The sequence below is a fragment of the Dipodomys spectabilis genome, unplaced genomic scaffold, assembly GCF_019054845.1.
Source record: "Dipodomys spectabilis isolate Male_0828 unplaced genomic scaffold, ASM1905484v1 ptg000262l, whole genome shotgun sequence".
Lineage (NCBI taxonomy): Eukaryota > Metazoa > Chordata > Mammalia > Rodentia > Heteromyidae > Dipodomys > Dipodomys spectabilis.
The window spans coordinates 564088-572931 of record NW_024870939.1 but is presented as its reverse complement, the minus strand read 5'-3'; positions in this window follow the sequence as shown (position 1 = coordinate 572931).

Below are 8844 nucleotides of genomic sequence, written 5' to 3'. Positions count from 1 at the left end.
GCAATTGTGGGAATTACACAGGCATTTTCTTTATTTTTATTTTATTGTAAAGATGCTGCACAGAGGGGTTACAGTTACACGAGTAAGGTAATGAGTACAATTCTTGTCAAACGTTGTTACACAAGGCCTTATTTTAAAAAATAACAATACAGGGGCTGGGAAGGTGTCTCAGTGGTAGAGTGCTTGCCTTGCATGCATAAGGCCCTGTGTTCTATTCCCAGCACCACATAAGCAGAAAAAGCCAAAAGTGGCGCTGTGGCTCAAGTGGTAGAACGCTAGCCTTGAGCTGAGGGACAGTGCCCAGGCCCAGAGTTCAGGCCCCAGGACTGACAAAAAAAATATAAAATAATAAAAAATAATATATAAAGAGTAGTAACAAGATGGTGTGGTTTCTGGACAACTAGAAAGGAACTGATCACCCTTCCAGAAGCTGATATCATTCAGCCTGATCTTTTGTATGTGTGATTAATGCCTATTTTGTGTAACCTATATAAAATCCAGGGTTTCCCCTCCCTCAGAATCTTTTTAGTGCTAGCATATTTAGGGTCTCCTTTATCCTTGCTAAAAAGTGTTCATGATCTTTGCTGGTCTGCAATGCCGTAACAAGGACAGCAGGAAGGAGACTGCCAGAAGGAGGCAGGCTTTCAGGATGGCTTGGAAAACATGCACTCTTTTTTCTAGTCTTAGACAAGAAGAGGATTTTGGGTCCTTAAAATTCTTGGACTCTGGCCAGGAGCTGGTGGCTCACACCTGTAATCCTAGTTACTCAGGAGGCTGAGATCTGAGGATTTGGGGTATTAGCCAGCCTGGGCAGGAAAGTCCTTAAGACTCTTATCTCCAATTAACCACCAGAAAACTGGAAGTGGCGCTATGGCTCAAGTGGTAGAATGCTTGCCTTGAGCTGAAGAGCTGAGGGACAGTGCCCAGGCCCAGAGTTCAAGCCCCACGACCGACCAAAAAAAAAAAAAAAATTCTTGGACTCTGATAAGATTGGAATGGAAACAAGAGAAGTGGGAATAGGATGCTCAACACTCTACAAGCAACTAAGCCTTGAACTTTCTCATGGTTCAGGCTTTGGGTACTCTCCAACCCCATTGGAACGTCAGATAAACCAGTCTCATCAGAGGTCAACAGAATCTGAGGCCTGACTGAAGAAAAGCCATTTTACCTTCCCTGCAACTAGTTCTCAGAGATACAGTGCAATGGCAGAGACACAGAGGCAGCTGCTTTCTACTCTGGAAGCAATCCACTGATAACTTGTGGCCTCTGGAGTTGAGAGGTACCACAGAATCAAACTTACAGACCTGACAGACAGATAACCATAAGGAAAGTCAATTGTAAGAGTCCAGTTACTAATGTTTCCTCTTCCTGCCCTTCAGAACTCTACCCTCTCTTGTCCTGCTCCCCCAGTTGGTGATGGTGGGTGCCCTTTAAGAGAAACTCTGAGAGTCAAGACCAATCCTTCTAAAAGTGGTAAGTCAGGCACTGGGTGGTAAGTCAGACACTGGGTGAGTTTCTGTGCAGATTTGGGCCTACCTCAGACTCACACCACAGTTAAGGCAACTGCTAGATTGAGGCCAGTCCTATTTGCTGATTTATCTCTGCTGTCTTAGTGGGGCGGGGACCACCATCAGGAGGGCTCACTGGCTCAGTTGGTCCCACGTGGCCAGGCATGTACGGTTCAGCGGCCCGTTGAAGCCTAAGCAGAAGGGACAGTAGTGCCTTTCCTGAGACAAGTGGGAAGAAGGTATCAGCTATGGCTGACCGAGCGGTGACCCATGGCCCAACACAGAGCCAATTAGCAGCCACCACAATGGTGGTGGGCTTGCCTTAGCTTCCACAGGAGGCCCTATGTGCAAGCAGCATGTCAGGCCAAGTTAGCACCAGGAGGGCTGAGTGGAGTCCAGCTGGAGGCTGCTTGGATGGGGGAATGTGGGTGATAGCAGTTCTCCTGGGCTCTGGAGACCTGAGCTATGTGAGGCATGTGACTACACACGTGCCTGCTCACGAGTGCATGTGGGAATATGTGCTGAGTGTATGCTTGTGCATACAATTGTTGCTTTGGTAGGACATGTGTTTAGTTAGCACAGTTAGTACATGCCTGCTGTGTGCACTATGAAATCTGGGACTGAACAGACCAAAGTCACTGCCCTGTTGGAGCTTTCAGCCTTGTGGGACAGATAGGAAATACGCACACATCGGTTCTTGGAAGAAATGTAATACTGGAGATGGAGGGGGGAGGGAGGGAGGTAGTTATTTAGCTAGTGTAATTGGGAGACCCTCATGGCCAGAACTGGATATCTGGAGATGCAAGGCTTAGGACAAGGCCAAAGAGAGAGGATCCAGAATTGCATTCTTTTGTTGGGGTGTACTGTAGACTAGAAGGAAAGGAAGATGCCAAAGCATCATTGTGGTTTCTGACAGCCAGAAGGGACATTCCTTAGTAAGAACTTACCCAGCTTACAAGCCGGGCGCTGGTGGCTCACGCCTGTAATCCTAGCTACTCAGGAGGCTGAGATCTGAGGATCGCGGTTCAAAGCCAGCCCAGGCAGGAGAGACCGTGAGACTCCTATCTCCAATAAACCACCAGAAAACCGGAAGTGGCGCTGTAGCTCAAGTGGTAGAGCACTCGCCTTGAGCTGAAGAGCTGAGGGACAGCACCCAGGCCCAGAGTTCAAGCCCCACAACCAACAAAAAAAAAAAAAAGAACTTACCCAGCTCTATTCTGAGGGTGAGCTCTCACCCTATCCAAAAACCTAGCCCTACTACCCAGCTTATGTGGAGAGCACCTGCACTGTCCCCAGCGGGTACCCTCCATTGTGTGGATCCAGTTGCATGCACACAGCACACAGCGACAATGGACACCCATTGGAACCATCAGAACTTTCACAGGTAGCCAGAAGTGCCCTGACTGATAGGAGCCACTGACAATGGTGGGATAGGTTACCCATACTTATGAAAGGGATTCTAGAGACCCTTAACCAGGCTGGCTGGCTTGTTTGCTTGCTTTCCTTCTTTCCTTCTTTCTTTCTTCCTTTCTTTCTTTCTTCCCTTTTCCTTCCTTCCTTCCTTCCTTCCTTCCTTCCTTCCTTCCTTCCTTCCTTCCTTCCTTCCTTCCTTCCTTCCTTCCTTCCTTCCTTTCTTTCTTCCTTTCTTTCTTTCTTTCTTTCTTTCTTTCTTTCTTTCTTTCTTTCTTTCTTTCTTTCTTTCTTTCTTTCTTTCATCGGTTGTGGGGCCCCTGAACTCTGGGCCTGGGCTCTGTCCTTCAGCTCTTCAGCTCAAGGCTAGCACTCTACCACTTGAGCCACAGAGCCACTTCCGGCTTTTTCTGCTTATGTGGCACTGGGGAATCGAACCCAGGGTCTTGTGCATGTAAAGCAAGCACTCTACCACTGAGCCACCTTCCCAGCCCTAACCATGCTTTCTCAACCCAGATTTCCCCTCAAGAGCTAGAGCCCTGACATGGTGTCTACTCCCAGGAAATTCAACAATCAGAGTTAGGCCTTTGGAAAGCTGGGAGGCTTTACCTGCCCTCATGTACACTTTCCCTATGCATGGAAGGCCCTGTTCCAGCCCCTAGCAAAAGCATGGAAAATTAGCTTCTGATTTTGACCTGTTTCCCAAGTTTTATAGCTATGGACAAAGAGCCTCTTTTTTTCTCTCTCATGATCTTGCTTGAGTTTTTTTTTTTTTCAAGGCTGGCACTCTACCACTTGAGCCATACTTCCAGTTCTGGCTTTTGGAGATAAGATTCTCATGGACTTTCCTGCCCAAGTTGGCTTTGAGCAGCGATTCTCAAATCTCAGCCTCCTGAGAAGCTAGGATTACTAGTGTGAGTCACAATGCCTGGCAAAAGAGAGCTTTTTAAGTCCAAGGAAGGACTAGAGAAAGAGAGAGAGAGAGAGAGAGAGAGAGAGAGAGAGAGAGAGAGAGAGAGAGAGAGAGAGAGAGTAGGCTAGCCCCATCTCAGGTGGTCTCCAGGAAAGGTGGAGAGCTGCAAGGAAAGGCAGGTGGCATAGGGTGGGAAACTGATGACACTGTGCCAAGCAAGACAAAGACTTCCTTTGACTAGAGCTTGATTTGAATGACTCACTTTACATTTCAGGTGAAAAGCCCTGCCTATGAGACTGGCTGGGTCCTGTGTCTGCCAGGATGGTCCAGCAGCATCTTCATGGATTCTAAGTCTATGAGCAAGTCCCATGTGCCTCTGCATCTGTGGCTCCCAGAGAATCCTTGTGGCCCTTGGATTGTCAGCTGCGGGATGGGGGAGGGCTGGCTCTCTGTGTACGTGCCTTTCTGGGGAACCATGTACATGAATGTCTTGAAGTTTGTCACCTGTCAGCCTATGAAGTCTGTAATACCCTCTTCCCTAGCTGGCCCGCAGGCTCTTGGGGGAGAAGCTGCCGGCTCTACTCTTGTCAGGGCTTCAGATGGCCACAGCAAGGAGACATGAGCAGCTCTCAGGAGATGCTATTTTGTGCTGTTGGTTAGCAGCTTTGCACTTAGCTTTGCCTTTGCACACACACATACATACACACTGCCATACAGCATACAGCTAGACAGACCAAGGCTCTAAAACCACTCACACATTGCCCCTGGCCTCCTAGTGACCTCTGACTGTGGCTTCAAACTCACATCCCTGTTGTCCACGCTGAGGGTACAGGAAGGACAGGCCAACCAATAGGCTGGAATAGGTGTGTTGTGCCCAGAAATATCAGATTTCAGTGGAATTAAGAGATCGTCTAGGTCTGAAGATGTGGCTTAAGTGAAAAGAGTACCCACCTAGCAAGCAAGCATGAGGCTCTGTGTTCAAACCCAACTACTGTCTCCCCACCCCAATATTAAGAGGACTTGACTAAGCAGGCACCAGTGGCTCACACCTTAATCCTAGTTAGTCAGGGGGGCTCAAATCTGAGGACCAAGGTTTGAAGCCAGCCTGTGCAGAGAGGTCTATGAGACTCTTATCTCCAATTAACCAGCAAAAAGTCAGAATGGAGATGTGGATCAAGTGGCAGAGTCCTAGCCTTGATCTAAAAAAAAGCCAAGCATTTGTGTGAAACCCTGGGTGTAACCCCAGAACCACCAGCACACACACACACACACACACACACACACACACACACACACACACACACACACACACACACACACCCCGGTAATCTAATCACATTCCCCATCAGTGCACTGACTTCTCAGATAGCTCTTGAGCTGTCTGGCCAGGGTGAGGGTAAGGTGACATGGGGCCTCCCGCACTGGCTGGTGATGCAAGAGAATCACAAGGAGACCACAAGTGAGGACAGTGAGGACAGTGGGCCTGGTATAAAGAGGAAACCAGGGAAGGAAGGGATTCAAATGGATTGGAACAACCAGGAGGACTTCCTGGAGGCAGAGATGGTAACTGAATACTGAAAGACTGGCAAGAGAGCTCAGCAGTAGAGTGCTTCTCTAGCATAAAAAAAGGCCTGGGTTCAATCCCCAGAAAATGAAAATTGGTAAAAATTGGATAAGCAAAAACAAAAGATGAAGGGCCCTTTGAGTGAAGTAAATATGTGGGTAGAAGAGGGGCAGATGAGGGTAGATGAAGGTAGAGGCAGAGTCTGAGCTGGACAGGGTGCTTTAGGCTTCAGAGCTATGATTCAGAGTGTCTTGCATGGGATTAGGAAGCTCCAGGGGCTGCCTTAGCTGGGTGGAGGCTAGCAGGAAGAGACAGAAGTGCAGGGCTGGGCAGGGATTTCATGCATGTAAACTCCTCCACCAAGAACATATCTGCAGCTCTTCCCGAGAGGAGCAGTTATATGCAAGGCTCAGGATCCCAGTGGCCTCTTGCATTCTCTCTCCCAAGGTGAGAGAGAATGGTTTCCATCCTGGTTGTCCTATGGGAAAGGGAACCTGAGCACCTGCAAATGCTGGACCTCATCTCAGAGAGTCTGCTCAGTTGGTTGATTATAGCAAGGCTAGCAGTTGGACATGAGTTGATACATGTAGGCATGGCCCACATTTCAGGCCAGTATTTGTTAAGTCCTGGAGTGTCCTCCTCTAGGGCAGTTAGAACTCATGTGTTGCAAGAAACAGTCATTCTGGGTTGCCCCTTAGCATCAAAGATGGGAAACAGGAAGAACAGAAACTGTGATCAGGAAGGCAAGGACCACAGTCACACTCTACTCACTAGTGTATTAGTATACACTAATAATCTAAGGAGGTTTATTATGATGGTGCCATCTAAACATGCAATATACTTGGAACAAGCTCACTCTAGTGTGTTCTCTTTAGCCTCCTTCCCTCTCTTTTTTGACCAGTGTGATATCTTTATGTACCTGTAACATACTTGGATTTTCTTCACCTGCCAGGACCCTCTTTCCCCCCTCTATCTTCCCACTGACTCCCAACCCCAAAAGATCCTGAAAACAACATAATCTCATTTTTAAGTACATGCATCCAATTTTATATGAACTTAGCATACTTTTATTGTTATGATAAAGGTTATATACAGAGGGGTTACAGTAACATAAATCAGGTACAGAGAACATTTCTTTTTGGACAAGGTCACCATTTTGTTCTTTTTTATGACTGAATAATACCTTCTTGCTTATATATACCATATCTTCTTTATCCATTGATCCGTTGTTCAGTGCCTTGACTGAATCAGTAGGTTGGCTATTTTGATTAGCGCTACATTAAACATAAATGTGCAAATGTCTCTCCTTTTTATTTTTTAGCTGGAATGAGATTTGAACTTAGGGCCTTGAGGTTGCTGGGTAGGTGCTATTACCACCTGCAACTCTACTTTTTTAACCTTCTTTTTTATCCTTCACCTTTCTATATTTTTTAGAAATACTTATTTTTTGAGTAGTGTTACAAAGGGGTTTCCATTTCTTGTAAGTACAATGCATCCTGATCAACGCCATCCATTTTTCTCCCCTAGCTCCCCCATCCCATCCCTACCCTCAAGTTATATAGCTCAATTTTTACATAGTGCACATGAAAAATAATGACTGCATTTGTGCACCCTTCATCCCTCCATTTGTACATCGCCCTCTTTCACTGCCCTTTCTGAACACATTTCATCCAAAATGAACATTATATTCATTTTGCTAAATGGTTCATTAAGTTTGCTCAAAGGAATTATACCATTGTACTCCTTCACTAGGCATACTGCTTTTTACTCAATTTGTTTGTGTACACAAGCATATAATCCTTACATGTTTTCATGTATGGTTGTATTTTAGATCTAACTTCTATTTTCTAGGCATTTTTGAAATAAGTCGGACTTCCTGCCTATGTTGTAGCTAGGATAACAGGTGTGTGCCACCACATCCAGCTCTTCATTGAGAAGAGGTCTCGTTGCCTTTTCTGCCAGGGCTGACTCAAATGGACATCCTTCTAACCTCAGCCTCCCAAGGTAGGATGACAGGTATAAGTCACTGGCACCTAACCAGATGTCACTCTTATATGCTGATTTATGCTACTTCAGATATATATATTAGGTTCTAGAATTTTGATTTAACAATATGCCAGGGTCTTAATCCCTCCTCCTAGTTCTTTTTTTTTGGGGGGGGGGGGGTGTCCGGTCATGGGGCCTGAACTCTGGGCCTAGGCGCTGTCCCTCAGCTCTTCAGCTCAAGGCTAGCGCCACAGCGCCACTTCCTGCTTTTTTTTCTTTTTTTGCTTATGTGGTGCTGAGGAATCGAACCCAGGGCCTCAGGCATGCAAGGCAAGCGCTCTACCACTGAGCCACCTTCCCAGCCCCTCCTCCTAGTTCTTTCTTGTCACCTTTATCCCCACATTTCACCTTATGGAGTTTTGTCAGGCCTAGCAATTTAGCTGAAGACAATTCTGGGACAATGAATAGAACCTTTGAGGATGTGTCACTAGAAAGCTCTTAGCTCAGGCACCTGAGCTAGGGCCCCAAACATGTGACAGAGACAGGGGAAGGATTCCAGGAACAGCATCAGAGCAGCTTCTTGGACAGGGCAGAAGTGTAGAGTAGACACAGAGCCTGGAAGGGGGTTAGACTAACAAAAAGGGTGAATGAGGAAGAATAGCATAGTTTTCATGAATAAAAATAGAACAATGAAGCCAGTTGACATCATTTTAGGAAAGAGGAAAGAGAGAAAGGAAGAAGGAAGGAGGAGGTGAGGTTGCTAGGAATACATTGTATATATGAGTGGAAATGTCACAGAGAATCACCTTGAACTTAGGGCTTTGAGGCTGATAGGCAGGTGCTATTACCACCTCCAGCTCTGCTTTTTTTTAACCTTCTTCTTTTTTAATCCTTCACCTTTCTATATTTTTTAGAAATACTTGTTTTTGAGTAGTTGTACATGAACTAATGCATACTAATTTTTAAAAGGAAGACAGAAACAGTTTAGAAGCTATATATACAGATCATGTGGGCATAGAAGCAGGGTTCCTCATGGTTTGTGCTTTGTTTCTTACTAGGTCTTGCTCTGGCTAACTTGCTAGAGGATACTGGACAATAAACTTGCAGACTAGTGCACTGTTATGAACCCCCACCTGCCAGACTGTAGGGACTTTACAGTGGAGTGGAATGGGTGGGAACATGGCTCTTTAAGTCTTCCTATTTCAACACTGCTTCTATGAGGCCTGGGGAACTGTCAGGGAAAGGAGATCAAATTGAGACACCCATTCTCGCAAGGGGAGAGAAACCTGATCTAGGCGTTCATGATGACTTTCCTGCAAGAACTGTTGTTTGCAGCATGTCCCACCAGGGGGCAACAAAGACCCAGAGGCTGAGGTGAAGCCTCTGCAATTTGATTGTGATGGGTGTGATGTGGGGTTTGTGTGTGTGTGTGTGCATGCGCACACACACACTTTCTCTAGTTG